This window comes from Nicotiana tabacum, chromosome 15, assembly GCF_000715075.1.
Source record: "Nicotiana tabacum cultivar K326 chromosome 15, ASM71507v2, whole genome shotgun sequence".
NCBI lineage: Eukaryota > Viridiplantae > Streptophyta > Magnoliopsida > Solanales > Solanaceae > Nicotiana > Nicotiana tabacum.
The window spans coordinates 127374783-127392124 of record NC_134094.1 but is presented as its reverse complement, the minus strand read 5'-3'; positions in this window follow the sequence as shown (position 1 = coordinate 127392124).

Here is a 17342-nt window from a genome sequence, read left to right as displayed (position 1 = left end):
TCCAATTCAACATCCGAACACGCTTCTAAGTCCAAAATCACCCCACAGAGCTATTAGAACCGTCGAAACTCTATTCCGGAGTCGTCTTCACACAATTCAAACTACGATCCATACTTAGATCTTAAACTTCCAATTTAGGGACTATGTGTCCCATTTTACTCCGAAACCAAAAACAAATCCTCCTGGCAAGTCACGTAACTACGAAATGACATAGAGGGAGCAATAATTAAGGGTTCGGGGCTAATTCTCTTAAAATGACTAGCCGAGTCATTACATCCCCCCTCTTAAAACAAACGTTCATCCTCGAAGGTGTATAGAGACATACCTGAAGTGGTGAAAAGATGAGGACAACGGCTGTGCATATCATGCTCGTTCTCCCAAGTTGCCTTCTCAACCGGATGACCCCTCTACTGAACCTTCACTGAAGCGATGTTCTTTGACCTCAACTTCCAAACCTGCCTGTCCAAAATGGCCACCAGCTCCTCAACATAAGATGGATGATTGTCCAACTGGATTGAGTTAAAGTCTAACACATGGGACAGATCACCGTGATACTTCCGGAGCATGGAAACATGGAACATTAGATGAACTGCAGAGAGACTATGTGGTAGTGCAAGTTTGTAAGCCACCTCTCCAACCTTCTCAAGAATCTCAAAAGGCCTGATATACCTAGGCCTCAACTTTCCCTTCCTCCTGAACCTCATAACACCCTTCATGGGTGAAACCTAGAGCAAGACCCGCTCCCCAACTATGAATGCAACGTCGCGAACCTTGCAATCCGCATAACTCTTCTGTCTGGACTGGGCTGTACGAAGTCGATCCTGAATCAATTTAAACTTTTCCAAAGCACCCTAAACCAAGTCTGTACCCAATAGCCTAGCCTCGCCTGGTGTCACGACCCAATTCCGTTATAGGCCATGATGGTGCCCAACACCGTTGTTAGGCAAGCCAACACTGATCAACTAGTGACTTCGCGCTTAGATAGATTTGTAAACGATAGCTTTTTCCTTATTTTAAAAACAAGATTTAAGAGTTTTCAATTTTAACATAAATAAATGGAAGGAATTAGTACTAATCGTAATCATGTGAGCAAACCAAAATCATAAGTCTACTAGTGTGTGTGCCAAGACCTGGTGCCACAAGTATGTGGGTAATCTAGTAGAATATACAAAACAATGCTAGCCTACTGTCTGAAAGGAAATAGACAGAAAATAAAAGAACATAAGAGAGACTCCAGCTGCTGCAGAACGACTCAAAAGGACAGCTCACCGGGAAGTCTCGAGCTGGGAAATCAGTCTACGTGCCGGACTAGTGGCCAGATGGACCTGCCTCAAATCCTGTACAATCAAGTACAGAAGTGTAGCGCGAGTACATAAAAATATGTACCCAGTAAGTATCCAGTCTAACCTCGAAGAAGGAGTGACGGGGGTTCGACTTTGACACTCGCTTGGGCCAACAATATAATAATGTGTGATTCTAAATAAACATGACACACAGGACTAACAATAAACTCAGAACAAGAAATAACTGTACGGTTCTTCCATCATATCTAAGAAACCAAAATACTTTCTTCATTTTAAAAAAATGATCTCTAAAAAAATAAATTTATACCAATTATAAAAAGGGCTTCCACTTCTATTGTCACACAAATTCCACCGAGGACGTTCGGCCTTATCCAACATGAAAATGTAAACTGTGCACTGCCGAGGGTCGAACGGCGCGAACCATAGATGCATCTATTAACCTGCCGAGGCGAACGACCCTCTCCCATGAGAGTAGTGGAAATAGTCACCCCGCTCGTGGAATATACTTGCGATGTGGTTAATTATAAATATAACGTAATTTTTCTCAATTCTTTTCAAAATATTAATTTACTTCAAACCTTTGAAACCTTGAAATCCTCAACTTAGTTCTATTCAATGCAAATAAACAATTATGTTCAGATAACGGTACCCACAAAGCATGGTGTAAGCCTAGAACTACCCGGACATAACAAGAATAGTAGCTACGTACGGACCCTCATCACTTCGTGCATACGTAGCCCCCACAAATAATCATACATTAATTAAGTTCACCTATGGGGAAATTTCCCTCTTACAAGGTTAGAAAAGAGACTTACTTCACTTTAACGCCTACTTTCCGGTCCAAGCTTATGTCCAAACCCTCAATTTGGTGCCGAACAATCCAAAACTGTTCAAATAGTGTAGAAACTAATCAATATAGTCTTAAAAGTTCATATCCCTACTATTTAAGTAATTTTCCAACCCTAAATGCATGATTCCTAAAGTTTACCCTCGGGCCCACGTGCCCGAATTCTGGAAATATTTGAAGAAAGTCGTTACCCATAACTTTAGGAATATATATATATTATTTTGATTTAGTTCCATAACCGTTTTCGTGGTAAAACTCCATTTTTATCAAAAACCTAGGCTTTCCTCTAACCCCATAATTTTCACTAATTTACATGTTATAACCTACCCATAAATCATGTATTTAACACACATTTGATAGGAATTACTTACCTCAACTAGGTGATAGAAATCCCCTCTCTAACCAGCTCCAAAATCTCCCCAAAGAAGAGTAAGAAGTGAGCAAAAGTGCTCAAACCCCGATTTAAAACATCACTGCCCTTCAGCGACTTCCGCACCTGCGGTTAAATTGGCGCACCTGCACTTCCGCTTCTGCAGACAACTCGTGCAGGTGCGTACCAAAGCCAGGCTGCCTCATCTCACTTATGCGCCCAGGTGATCTCACCTGCGGCCACGCATCATCGACAAACGACGCGCACCTGCGACACTGCCCGCTCCTCCGATGCTTGCCTTTACACCTGCGCTTTCGCAGGTGCGGTCCTTTTTCCGTTTCTGCGATGGCTGGGCAGCCTATGCTGGGACGCATCTGCAATCATGGGACTCGCACCTGTGGCAAACCAAGAGCAGGTACGATTATGACAGCTACTGGAGCTTCAGCTTTGGCTTTCAAATTCCAACTTGGTCCGAGCCTCGTTCGATTGACACACGGGGCCTCCGGGGCCCCGTCCGAATGTACCAACAAGTTTGAAATTAGAAAACGGACTCGCTCGAACTCTCAGAATGCCCGGAACAACATTAAAACTAAAAATCACACCCTAAAACCAATTGAATCAAACTTAAGAACTTCAAGTTCTTCAGTTTACTTCCAATGCGCTGAAACGTACTTATACTACTCAGAATGATACCAAATTTTGCGTGCAAGTCTTAAATGACAATATAGAACTATTCCCGGTCTCAGAATTTTATTTGGACCTCGATATTACCAAAACCTACTCCAAACCAAATTTTAAAGAACTTCTAAAACCTTCAAGAACCAACTTTCACTATTGGGCGCCAAAACGCTCCCGGGTCATCCAAAATCCGATCCGAACATACGCCCAAGTCCGAAATCATCATACGAACCGATTGAAACCGTCAAATCCCAATTCCGAGTTTGATTACTCAAAATGTTGACCGAAGTCAAATTGGCCTTTCAAGCCAACCTTAAGGAACCAAGTGTTCTGATTTCAACCCAAACTCTTCCAAATCCCGAACCAACCATCCCCGTAAGTTATAAATCAGTAAAAGCATGTACAGGAAGTCTTATTTAGTGGAACGGGATTCTAGAAAGCAAAATGACCGGTTGGGTCGTTACATTCTCCACCTCTTAAACAAACGTTCGTCCTCGAACGGGTTTAGATTCATACCTGATGTGCTGAATAAGTATGGATATCTGCTCCGCATGTCTACCTCGGACTCCCAGGTCGCCTCCTCGACTGGTTGGCCCCACCACTGAACCTTTACCGTGGAAATCCTCTTGGATCTTAACTGGCGATTCTGCCTAGCAACAATAGCAACTGGCTCCTCCTCAGAGTCCAAGCTCTCATCTAGTTGTATAGTGCTGAAGTCTAACACATGTGACAGGTCGGCATAGTACCTCCGGAGCATAGACACATGAAAAATTGGATGAACCCCGAATAGGCTGGGAGGTAAAGCAAGCTCATAAGCAACCTCCCTAACTCGCCTCAACAACTCAAATGGGCCTATAAACCTTGGGCTCAACTTGCCCTTCTTTCCGAATCTTATAATACCCTTCATCGGCGAGACTTTCAAGAGAACCTTCTCGCCTACCATAAATGATACATCACGCGCCTTCTGATCTATGTAACTCTTCTGTCTGGACTGTGCTGTGCGAAGTCGCTCCTGAATCAACTTTACCTTTTCCCAAGCATCCTTTACCAGATCAATACCATATAACCTAGCCTCGCTGAGCTCAAACTACCCGATGGGAGAACGACATTGCCGACCATATAAAGCCTCAAATGGGGCTATCTCGATGCTGGACTGATAACTATTATTGTAAGAAAACTCAGCCAATGGCAAGAACTGATCCCACTGTCCCTCAAAGTCAATCACACATGCTCTCAGCAGGTCCTCCAATATCTGAACTGTCTGCTCTGACTGCCCGTCGGTCTGTGGATAAAACGCTGTGCTGAGCTCTACACGGGTCCCCAACTCACTCTATACGGCTCTCTGAAATGTGAAGTGAACTGAGGGCCTCTATCTAATATGATGGAAACAGGCACACCGTGCAACCGAACTATCTCCCTAATATAAATCTGGGCCAATTTCTCTGAAGTATAGGTAGTCACAACTAGAATGAAGTGTGCCGACTTGGTCAGCCTGTCGACAATGACCCAAACTGCATCAAACTTCCGCAAGGTCCGCAGCAATCCAACTACAAAGTCCATAGTAATGCGCTACCATTTCCACTCAGGTATAGTCATCTGCTTAAGTAGGCCACATGGCCTCTGGTGCTCGTACTTAACATGCTGGCAATTTAAGCACCTAGCCACATACTCAACTATGTCTTTCTTCATCTGCCACCACCAATAATGCTATCTCAGGTCACTATACCTCTTCATAGCACCTGGATGAATGGAATACCGAGAACTGTGTTCCTCTTATAGAATCCTCTCCCTCAAGACATCGATATTAGGAACATATAGGCGACCCTGGAGTCACAGAACACCATCCTCGCCAATAGAAACCTCCTTGGCACCACCTTGTAGTATCGTCTCTCTGAGAACTGCCAAGTGCGGATCATCGATCTACCGAGCCTTGATCTGCCCCAATAATGAAGATTGGGCAACAACACATATAAGAACTCGGCTGGGCTATGAAATGTCCAACCTCACAAGTCTGTTAGCCAAGGACTGAATGTCCAAAGCTAGTGGCCTCTCCTCTGCTGAAATGAATGCCAAGCTACCTATACTCTCTGCCTTCTTGCTTAAGGCATCTGCGACCACATTTGCTTTGCCTCGATGATAAAGAATGGTGATGTCATAATCCTTCAGTAACTCAAGCCATCTACGCTGTCTCAAATTGAGATCCCTTTGCTTGAAAAAATGTTGTAAGTTGCGATGATCAGTATAAACCTCACATGATACCCCATACAGATAATGCCTCCATATCTTAAGAACATGGACAATCGCGGCCAACTCCAAGTCATGTACAGGGTAATTCTTCTCATGGATCTTTAGCTGACGTGAAGCATATGCAATAACTCGCCCCTCCTACATCAAGACACAACCCAAGACAACGCGTGAAGCATCGCAATAAACCATATACATCCCCGAACCGGAAGGCAACACTAGAACTGGTGTTGTGGTCAAAGCTGTCTTGAGCTTCTGAAAGCTCGCCTCACAATCATTAGACCAACGAAATGGAGCACCCTTCTGGGTCAATCTAGTTAAAAGTGCTGCAATGGATGAAAAGCCATGCACAAACCGGCGATAATATCCTGTTAACCCCAGGAAACTCCTAATCTCAGTCACCGAAGTGGGACAAGGCTAGCTCTAAACTGCCTCAATCTTCTTGGGATCCACCTTAATACCTTCTCATGATAAAATATGCCCCATGAATGCCACAGACTCTAGCCAAAACTCACACTTGGAGAACTTAGCATATAGCTTCTGTCCTCGCAAAGTCTGAAGTACCACTCTCAAATGCTGCACGTGCTCTCCCAGGCTACGTGAGTAAATCAAGATGTCATCAATGAAGACAATAACGAAGGAATCAATATAAGGCCTGAACACCCGGTTCATCAAATCTATAAACACCGTTGGGCCATTAGTCAAGCCAAAGGACATCACTTGAAACTCATAATGACCATATATGGTATGGAAGGCAGTCTTCGGAATATTTGAGTCCCGGATCTTCAACTGATGGTACCCCGATCTCAAGTCGATCTTAGAAAACACCCTGGCACCCTATAACTGGTCAAACAAATCATCAATACGCGGTAACGGGTACCTGTTCTTGATGGTGACCTTGTTCAACTGGCCGTAATCAATGCATATCTGCATGGTTCCATCTTTTTTCTTCACAAATAACACTGGTGCACCCCAAGGTGATATACTCAGTCTGACAAACCCTTTTGCCAATAACTCCTCAAGCTGCTCCTTCAACTCTTTCAGAGCCATACAGTACAGTGGGATAGATATAGGCTGGGTATATGGAGCCAAATCAATACAGAAATTAATATCACGATCTGGTGGCATGCCTGGAAAGTCAGAAGGAAACACATAGGAAAATTCCCGAACTACTAGCACTGAATCAATCATCGGAGACTCCGCGGTGGTATCCCGAACATATGCTAGATACGCCAAAAAACTCTTCTCGACCAGATGTCGAGCCTTCATAAAAGAGATAATCCGACTAGATGTACTAACAAAGGAACCCTTCTACTCCAATCTCGGCAACTCTGGCATCACTAAAGTAACAGTCTTGGCATGACAATCAAGGACGGCATGATATAGGGATAACCAGTCAATGCCCAGGATGACCTCAAAGTCAATCATATCAAGTAACAGAAGGTCTGCTCTAGTCTCATAACCATAGAATATAACCACACAAGACCGATAGATCCGATCCACAACCATAGAATCGCCCATAGGAGTGGACACATAAACATGAGTACCCAAGGACTCACAAGGAATAACCAGGAAATGAGCAAACAGAGATGACACATATAAATAGGTAGACCCTGGATCAAATAATACCGAAGCATCCCTACCGCATACATAAATAATACTTGTGATCACGACATCTGAGGCCACTGCATCTGGTCTGGCCAGAAAAGCATAGAATCTAGCTGGAGCGCTGGTTGGCTGGCCTCCGCCTGGCTGAACAATAGTTGGCTGACCTCCCCCTGCCTGGCCTCCACCTCTAGGACGGACCCTACCTGCATGTCCTCCGCCGTTGGGCTATCAAACGACTGGTGCTGTAATCATAGGCTGATGACCCCGCTATACTTCCTTGCCCCAAAGTCTGGGACAAAATCTCTTCATGTGACCTAGATCCCCACACTCGTAACAACCCTACAGTGCCATAGACTGTTGTCCTGAAGTTTGACCCTGATGGCCTGAATACCCACTAGAAGAACCCTGGATGGCTGGTGGGCGGTATGAACTTTCTGGCATGGCACTGAAGTAGGCACTGGAGGAACCCTGATGAACTGGTGGGCGATAGGAACTCTCTGGCATAGCACTGAAATAGGGTCGTGCTGGAACACCCCAAGGAAGTGGTGGTGGTGCTGGATATGTGGGCCTGCTAGGCTGACCCCTCCCAAACTGACCTCTGCCCCTAGCCGGGGCAACTCTAAACTCTTTCGAGAATCGAGTCCTCTTGTCCTGCTGCAACTGCTCTCTACCCCTCTGGCGGTAGCCCGAAATCCTCTGAGAAATCTCTACCACTAGCTGATAATCAGTTGCCATCTCAACCTCCCTGGCCATGCTAGCTCAAATACTGGGGTGTAACCCCGCAACAAATCTCCACACTCTCTCTGCGTCCGTAGGAAGTATCATAAGTGCATGGCGTGACAACTCAGAAAATCTCGCCTCATAATCGGTCATAGACATCAAACCCTGCTCGAGCTGCTCAAACTGACACCGCAACTCTTCCCTCTGAGAAGGTGGAATATACCTATGCAATAGAAGCCGTATAAAGTGATCCCAAGTCATGGGAGGAGAAACCGCTGGTTTTCCAAGAAGGTAAGACTGCCACTATTTACGGGCCCTACCCTCCAGCTTAAAAGCGGTGAAATCTACTCCATGGGACTCCAATATTCTTATGTTGTGCAGTCTGTCCCTGCACCGATCAATGAAGTCCTAGGGGTCCTCATGCCGCTCACCCCCGAAGATATGAGGGTGTATCCTAGTCCATCTGTCCAGTAGCTTCTGCAGATCGCCGCCCGCAGCTGGTCTAGGCTCAGGTGCTACTGCAGCAACTGGCTGGGCCCCGCCCACAGGTAGTATACCCGGAGTTTGATATACTGCAGCTACGTGCCCAGGAGCCTAAGCAGTAGGGGTCTGTGCTCCCCCTCCTGCTTGAGATGTGGCTGGGTCTGCTAGAAATAAACCAGCCTGAGTCATAGTATCCATGAACCGCAGCATACGGCACATGACCTCCTGAAAGCCCGGTGCTATCATGAAATCTACCGGGGCTGGCTCTGGAACAGGCACCTCGCCCTGCTCCTCCATGATGGGATCCTCCACTGGATCTGCTGGTGATGCTACTGGGGTAGCTTTGGGATGCCCTCATCCCCTCCCTTGGGCTAGTGCCCTCCCCCGCCCCTGCCTCGGCCTCTAGCAACGGGGGGAGCAGCTCCTCCCGTGTCTGGAACGTTCGTTGTACGCGTCCTCGCCATCTGTGAGAGAATAGAAGGAAGAAACTTAGTATACCATCAATTGCACGATAGGAGATGAATAAAGAGTAGTTTCCTAACACCCTATAGCCTCTCGAAGATAAGTACGGACGTCTCCGCACCGATCCGCAAGACTCTACTAGGCCCGCCCATGACTTGTGAGACCTATATGAACCTAGTGCTCTGATACCATGTTGTCACGACCCAATTCTGTTATAGGCCGTGATGGCGCCCAACACTGTTGTTAGGCAAGCCAACACTGATCAACTAGTGACTTCCCGCTTAGATAGATTTGTAAATGATAGCTATTTTCTTATTTTAACCATAACCTTAGGAACATAAATATATGATTTTCATTGAGTTCCATAACCATTTTCGTGGTAAAACTCCATTTTTATCAAAAACCTAGGCTTTTCTCTAACCCTATGATTTTCACTAATTTACATGTTATACCCTACCCATAAACTATGTATTTAACTCATATTTGATAGGAATTACTTACCTCAACTAGTTGATGGAAATCCCCTCTCTAACCAGCTCCAAAATCGCCCCGAAGAAGAGTAAAAAGTGAGCAAAAGTGCTAAAACCCCAATTTAAAACATCACTGCACTTCAACGACTTCCGCACCTGCAGTTAAATTGGTGTACCTGTGCTTCCGCTTCTGCGGACAACTCGCGCAGGTGCGGACAAAAGCCAGGCTGCCTCATCTCACTTATGCGCCCAGGTGATCGCACCTGCGGCCATGCATCAGCGACAAACGACGCACACCTACGACACTGCCCGCTGCTATGATGCCTGCCTTCGCACATGTGCTTTCGTAGGTAAGGTCCTTCTTCCGCTTCTGCGGTGGCTGGGCAGCCTATGCTGGGACGCATCTACGATCATCGGACTCGCACCTGCGGCTGACCAAGCGCAGGTGTGATTATGACAGCAGCTGGAGCTTCAACTTTGGCTTCCAAATTCCAACTTGGTCCGAGCCTCGTCCGATTGACACTCGGGGCCCCCGGGGCCCCGTTCGAACGTACTAACAAGTTTGAAATCATAAAACGAATGAGCTCGAACTCTCAGAAGGCCCAAAACAATATTAAAACTAACAATCACACCCTAAAACCAATTGAATAAAACTTAAGAACTTCAAGTTTTTCAATTTACTTCCAATGTGCCGATACGTACTTATACTACTCAGAATGACACCAAATTTTGCGTGTAAGTCTTAAATGACAGTATGAAACTATTCCCGGTCTCGGAATTCCGTTTGGACCTTGATATTACCAAAACCCACTCCAAACCAAATTTTAAAGAACTTCTAAAACCTTCAAGAACCAACTTTCACTATTGGGCGTCAAAACGCTCGTGGGTCATCCAAAACCCAATCCGAACATACAGTCAAATCCGAAATCATCATACGAACCTATTGGAACCGTCAAATCCCGATTCCGAGATCGTTTACTCAAAATGTTGACCGAAGTCAAACTTGACCTTTCAGGCCAACCTTAAGGAACCAAGTGTTCCGATTTCAACCCAAACTCATCCAAATCCCAAACCAACCATCCCCGCAAGTCATAAATCAGTAAAAGCATGTACGAGAAGTCTTATTTAGGAAAATGAGGTTCTAGGAAGCAAAACAACCGGTCAGATCGTTACACCCGGTTCTAACCAACCCACTGAAGACTGGCATCGCCTACCATACAAAGCCTCATACAGTGCCATCTGAATACTTGACTGGTAACTGTTGTTGTAGGCAAACTCCGCAAGTGGCAAGAACTGATCTCAAGTACCCCAAAAATCCATCACACATGCATGAAGCATATCCTCCAATATCTGAATAGTGCGCTCGGACTGTCCATCCGTCTGAGGGTGAAATGTTATACTCAACTCCACCCGAGTACTCAACTCACACTGTACGGCTCTCCAGAACCATGATGTAAACTGCGTACCCCGGTCCGAGATGATAGATACGCATGCTTTGAGGCCTGACAATCTCGCAAATGTAAAACTGAGACAGCTGCTCCAAAGAGTAAGTAGTAACCAGATGAATGAAATGAGCTGCCTTGGTAAATCTATCTACAATCACCCAAATTGCATCGAACTTTCTCCGAGTATGGGGGAGCCCAACCACAAAATCCATAGTGATCCGCTCCCATTTCCACTCTGGAATCTCTAACTTCTAAAGCAATCCACCTGGTTGCTGATGCTCATACTTCACCTGCTGGCAATTTAGGCACCGAGCTACATATTCCACTATGTCTTTCTTCATCCGCCTCCATCAATAGTGTTGTGTCAAGTCGTGATACATCTTGGCAGCACCTGGTTGAATGGAGTACCACGAACTGTGAGCCTCCTGGAGAATCAACTAATGCAAACCATCTACATTGGGCACACATAGCCTTCCCTGCATCCGAAATACACCTTCATCTCAAATAGTGACTTCCTTGGCATCACCATGCTGAATCGTGTCCTTAAGGAAAAGCATATGTGGGTCATCATACTGATGCTATCTGATACGATCATAAAGAGAAGACTGAGAAACCACACAAGCCAAAACTCAGCTCAGATCAGAAACATCCAATATAACAAATTGGTTGGCCAAGGCCTGAACATCCAAGGCTAAAGGCCTCTCTGCTACCGGTAGATATGCTAAGATGCCCAACTCTCCACCTTACGACTCAAGGCATCGACCACTACATTGGCCTTCTCGGGGTGATAGAGAATGGTGATATCATAATCCTTAAGCAACTCCAACCACCTCCACTACCGCAAGTTAAGATCCTTCTGTTTAAACAGATTCTGCAGATTCCGGTGATCGGTGTAGACATTACAAGGGACACCATACAAGTAGTCCCGCTAGATCTTCAAGGCATGAACAATAGCTGCTAACTCGAGGTCGTGGACATAATAGTTCTTCTCATGCACCTTTAGTTTTCTAGATGCGTAGGCAATCACCCTACCGTCTTGCATCAACACTGCGCCGAGACCAATACACGAAGCATCATAATATACCATATAAGACCCCAAGCTAGTAGGCAATACCAACACTGGTATTGTAGTCAAAGAAGTCTTGAGCTTCTAAAAGCTCTCCTTACACTCCTCGGTCCACCTGAACGGGGCACCCTTCTGGGTCAATCTGGTCATAGGTACAGCAATAGACGAGAAACCCTCTACAAATTGACGATAGTAACCCGCCAAGCCAAGAAAACTCTGGATCTCTGTAGCTGAGGATGGTCTAGACCAACTCGGCACTGCCTCAATCTTTTTCGGATTAACCTTGATCCCCTCACTGGATACTATATGACCCAAGAATGCCACTGAATCTAGCCAGAGTTCACACTTTAAAATTTTTACATATAACTTCTTTTCTCTAAAGGTCTGAAGCATAGTCCTCAAGTGTTGCTCATGATCCTCTAGGCTCCGGGATTACACCATAATATCGTTAATAAACACAATGATGAAAGAGTCAAGATAGGGCTAAAATACACTGTTCATCAAGTGCATAAATATTGCTGGGGCATTGGTCAGACCAAAAGACATCATAAGGAACTCGTAAAGACCATACCGAGTCCTGAAAGTAGTCTTCGGGATATTTGGCTCCCGAATATTCAACTGATGATAGCCTGAACGCAAGTCGATCTTAGAGAACACTCTGGCACCCTGAAGCTGATCAAATAGGTCATCAATACGAGGTAATGGATACCTGTTCTTCACGGAAACCTTGTTCAACTGGCGGTAATCAATACACATTCACATAGAACCATCCTTCTTATTTACAAATAAGACCGGAACACCCCAAGGCAACACGCTGGGCCGAATAAACCCTTTATCAAGTAACACTTACAACTGCTCCTTTAACTTTTTCAACTCCACTGGGGCCATATAATAGGGTGGAATAGAAATGGGCCGAGTGCCCGGTAACAAATCGATGCCAAAGTCGATATCTCTGTCGGGAAGCATGCCCGGAATATCCATCGGAATACATCTGAATAATCCCTCACTACCGGAACTGACTCGATGGTAGGAGTATCAATACTAACATCCCTCACATAGGCCAGATACGCATCACACCCCTTCTCAACCATTCGTTGAGCCTTAAGAAATGAAACAACCCTACTAGGAACATAATCTAATGTACCTCTCCACTCTAGCTGTGGTAGACCTGGCATAGCCAATGTCACCGTCTTGGCGTGACAATCAAGAATAGCATGATAGGGCAAAAACCAGTCCATGCCCAATATAATATCAAACTCTACTATACTGTGCAATAATAAATAAGTTCTGGTCTCAAAACCACTGATATTAATCAAACACAACTGATACACGAGGTCAACAATAATAGAATTACCCACGAATGTAGATACATAAATAGGAGAACTCAAAGATTCACGGGATACGCCCAAATACGGGGCAAAATACGATGACACATAGGAATAAGTGGAACCTCGACCAAATAGGACTGATGCATCTCTATGACAGACCAGAACAATACCTGTGATAATAGGAATCAGATGCAACTGCCTCTGTCCTAGCAGGAAGGGCATAGTATCTGGCCTGGCCTTCCCCTTTAGGGTGACCTCTACCTGTCCGACCTCCACCTCTAGCTGGATATGCAGGTGGGGTGGTAGCTGGTGCTGTAACCATAGCCTGAGGATCCGGTGGAGCACGCGGTGCCTGAGTAGTCTGTAGAGGTACACCCTTGCTCAGTTTGGGGCAATCCCTCACTATATGACGAGTGTCACCACACTCAAAATAAGATCTCGAAGGACGTGGTTGTTGTGGATGGATCGGGCCAGATCGACTGGATTGACCACTAAAAGCCCCCATACAGGAGGTACACTAGACATTGGCGGTGCATAATAGGGATCCTGGGGCCTAGGAGTGGCCGGAGTACCGCTCTGGAAGTGGAAGTGCTGAATGAATAGGGAGACTCCCATAGCCCCTACCCTGAAGAGCTGCAGTTGTGGCACGAGTAGCATTATATGTGCCAGACTCTCAAGACCTCTGGACCTCCCTCTCCTCTCTATCCCGAGTCAGTATACCCTCCAATCTCCTAGCAATCCCCACTACCTACTGGTATGTAATGTCCATCTCCAACTATCGGGCCATACTATGTCTAATGCTATGGTTGAGATCCTCAATAAATCGATGAACCCGCTCTTGAACAATAGCAACCAAGGCTGGTGCATGACTAGCCAAATCACTGAATCGAACAGTATACTCTGACACGGTCATAGAACCCTGGCGTAACTATGCAATCTTTGCGCGCCATGCATCTCTGAGACTCTGGGGAACATACTCCCTCAAGAACATATCTAAGAACTGAGTCTAAGTGAGTGAAGCTGCCTCAGTCGGACTACCTAACTCGTATGCTTGCCACTACTGGTAGGCCGCTCCTCTAAGATGGAACGCAGTGAAAGAAACCCCACTAGTCTCCACAACACCCATAGTACGGAGGATACGGTGCCACTCCTCAAGAAAACCCTGGGCATCCTCTGACGCCAAGCCACTGAAAGTAAGAGATCTTGTACCTCTCGAGCCTGAGCTGCTCCCCCTCAAAAACTGTTGTCCTAACCTCGGGCTGAACTGGAGATACCGGCTGCATTGGTATGACCTCTGGAAACTGATCGGCTTGGACTTGCTGCTCTGGGGTACCGATGACGGGAGCCTGTGCTCCTCCCCGGTCTGAGATGTGGTAGGAGCAAGTGGTATCAATTCTGCCTGAGCCAATTTGCTAAACATGCTCAGAAACTGGGCAAGAGTCTCCTGGATGGCTGGTGCAGTAACAGGCGTCTCAAGTGCTTGCCCTCCAATTGGAGCTACTGGTGGCTCCTCTGTAGCAGCTCATGTGGGTGCTCTGGCTGCACCACGTGGACGTCCTCGGCCTTTACCCAGGCCGCGGCCCCGACATCTCGCTGCTCTAGCAGGGGGCGCGGGTGTTTAGTCATCTGATCCAGCTGTACGTGTCCTCAGAATCTATGAGAGAATAGAAAGATAGAAATTTAGAGTCCGAAGTCAAAATCTCGCACTATAAGGAATCAAAGAAGTGAAACCTTTCCTAACAATTTCATAGCCTACCAAAGATAAGTACAGACGTCTCTGTACTGATCCGCGAGACTCTACTAAACCTGTTTGTGACTCATAACACCTACGAACCTAGAGCTCTGAAACCAACTTGTCACGACTCCAATTTTCCTTTGTAGGATGTCGTGATGGCACCTAGTCTGTAAGACTAGGTAAGCCTAATAATTTGCGGAATAACATAATAAGAATCTGAAACTCAAACCTCAATAGCAGAAATAAATAAAAACTACAAATCAATTAATTACAACTCCCAAAACCCGGTGAAAATAAGTCACAAGCTTCTAATAGAGGGGGACTCCGAGGTCTGCGAACGCTGGCAGATGTACCTTGAAGTCTCCACGTACAGGCTATCTCATTAATATCTGGCCCGGATGAAGAACTTGGATCTGCACAAAAAGATGCGCAGAAGAGTAGCATGAGTACACCACAACGGTATCCAATAAGTGTCAAGCCTAACCTCGGTAGAGTAGTGACGAGGTCAGGTCAGGGCCCTACTGGAAATAATAGGAAATAAGGTAGAAGATATAGTAATATAATGAAATAAGTGAGAGGTGAACAATGAGAATTTACAGAAATATAACAACACAACATATAGAGGTAAATAACAGGGGCACTTATGAGGTACCGCCTCCTAGTCCCAAAAGTAAATACACAATAGGGGAGCTCCCGAGGTACCTCCTCGTAGTCCCAAAAGTAAATATGCAATAGGAGAGCTCCCGAGGTACCGCCTCGCAGTCCTAAAAGTAAATATGCAACAGGGGAGCTCCCGAGGTACCGCCTCGTAGTCCCAAAAGTAAATATGAAACAGGGGAGCTCCCGAGGTACCGCCTCGTAGTCCCAAAGTAAATATGTAACTCGTAACCGATGGAACAACAAATTCTACGGCAAGGAATCCTACAGTTAAAGACTGAATACAAATCAAGGAAGCAGGTAATTCAGCTAAGCATGTTGCACGGATTGCAAGTAAGAGTTAAGACACGTAGACATGCGATATTAGACTAAACATGATAACTACAAATACTAAGGCAACCCAGTTAAGGAATAAAAGGAGACTACTCAGTAAGAACCGGAATTTCCACATTTAGTACGCGCACGCACTCATCACCTCGCGTACACGACACTCACATATTACAATTTGTTACAACAGTACCAAATCCTAAGGGGATTTCCCCCACACGGGGTTAGACAAGTCACTTACCTCAATTCTCGCTCAATCAGTTAAATAGAATGTCTTTACCTCGATTTTCTAACTCTCATATGCTCGAATCTAGCCAAAACAATTACATACTATAAATATAATTACAAGAAACTAATTTAAATAATGAAACTAGGACTTAAGCAAAGAATTGAAAATTCGGCCCAAAACGTCGACCTAGGTCCACGTCTCGGAATCGGGTAAAAGTCACAAATTACAAACACCATTCGATCACGAGTTCACCCATACCAAAATTACTTAAATCCAACCTCAAATCGCCTTTAGATTCTCAAAAATTCGGTCTACGAACTTCCACCATTTAACCCAAATTTCTCAACTCAAATCCTTGATTAAAAGAAGAAATAAATGATAGAGTAGTGGATATTAATCAAAAATGAGTGTAGAATCCTTACCCAAATGTTTCCTCTGAAATACCCTCGAAGTATCGCATTAAACTAAGCTCTCTAGGTCCAAAAATGGAGAATGAAATAAAACCCCCGACCTTAGCCCTTTTCTGCCCAGTGAATCCGCATCTCCGGACAAGGGACCGCTTCTCCGATGCTGCACCTACGGAAAAACCATCGCAGGTGCGGAAATCACCCAAGTCCAAGCCTTTTGCTTCTGCGGCTAAAGCCCCGTATCTGTGGAACCGCTTCTGCAGGAACTCGCCCGCACCTGTTACCCCTGGCGCTTCTGCGGTCCATGCCATTGCAGACGTGAAAGTGCTTCTGTGGCAAATGTCCCACTTCTGCGACCATTGCTGGGCAAGGCCAGCTCCGCATCTACGGCTCAAAGCTCGCTTATGCAAGCCCTCACCTGCGGCCAACCCCACCAGAGGTGCGATGACACCAGAACCAGCCCAGTACCAGCAATCCTCTAAGTCCAAAAATGATCCCGATGACAATCCAAATCACACCCGAGGCCCCGGGGACCTCAACTAAATAAATCAACCTATCCTAAAACATCGTGCAAACTTAGTCGATCCTTTAAATAACATCAAACAATGCTAAAAATAGGAATCGTGCATCGATTCAAGCCTAATGAACTTTAAAACTTTAAGCTTCTATATTTGACGTCGAAACCTATCAAATCAAGTCTGATTGACCTCAATCTTTGAACACAATTCATAATTGACATTACGTACCTATTCCAACTTCCGGAATCAGAATCCAACCACGATATCAAAAAGTCCACTCCCGGTCAAACTTTTCAAAAATTATCAAACTTTCAATTTTCGCCAATTGACGCTAAAATGACCTACGGACCTCCAATTCAACATGCAAACACGCTCCTAAGACTAAAATCACCCTGCAGAGCTATTGGAAATGTCGAAACTCCATTCCGGAGTCGTCATTATACA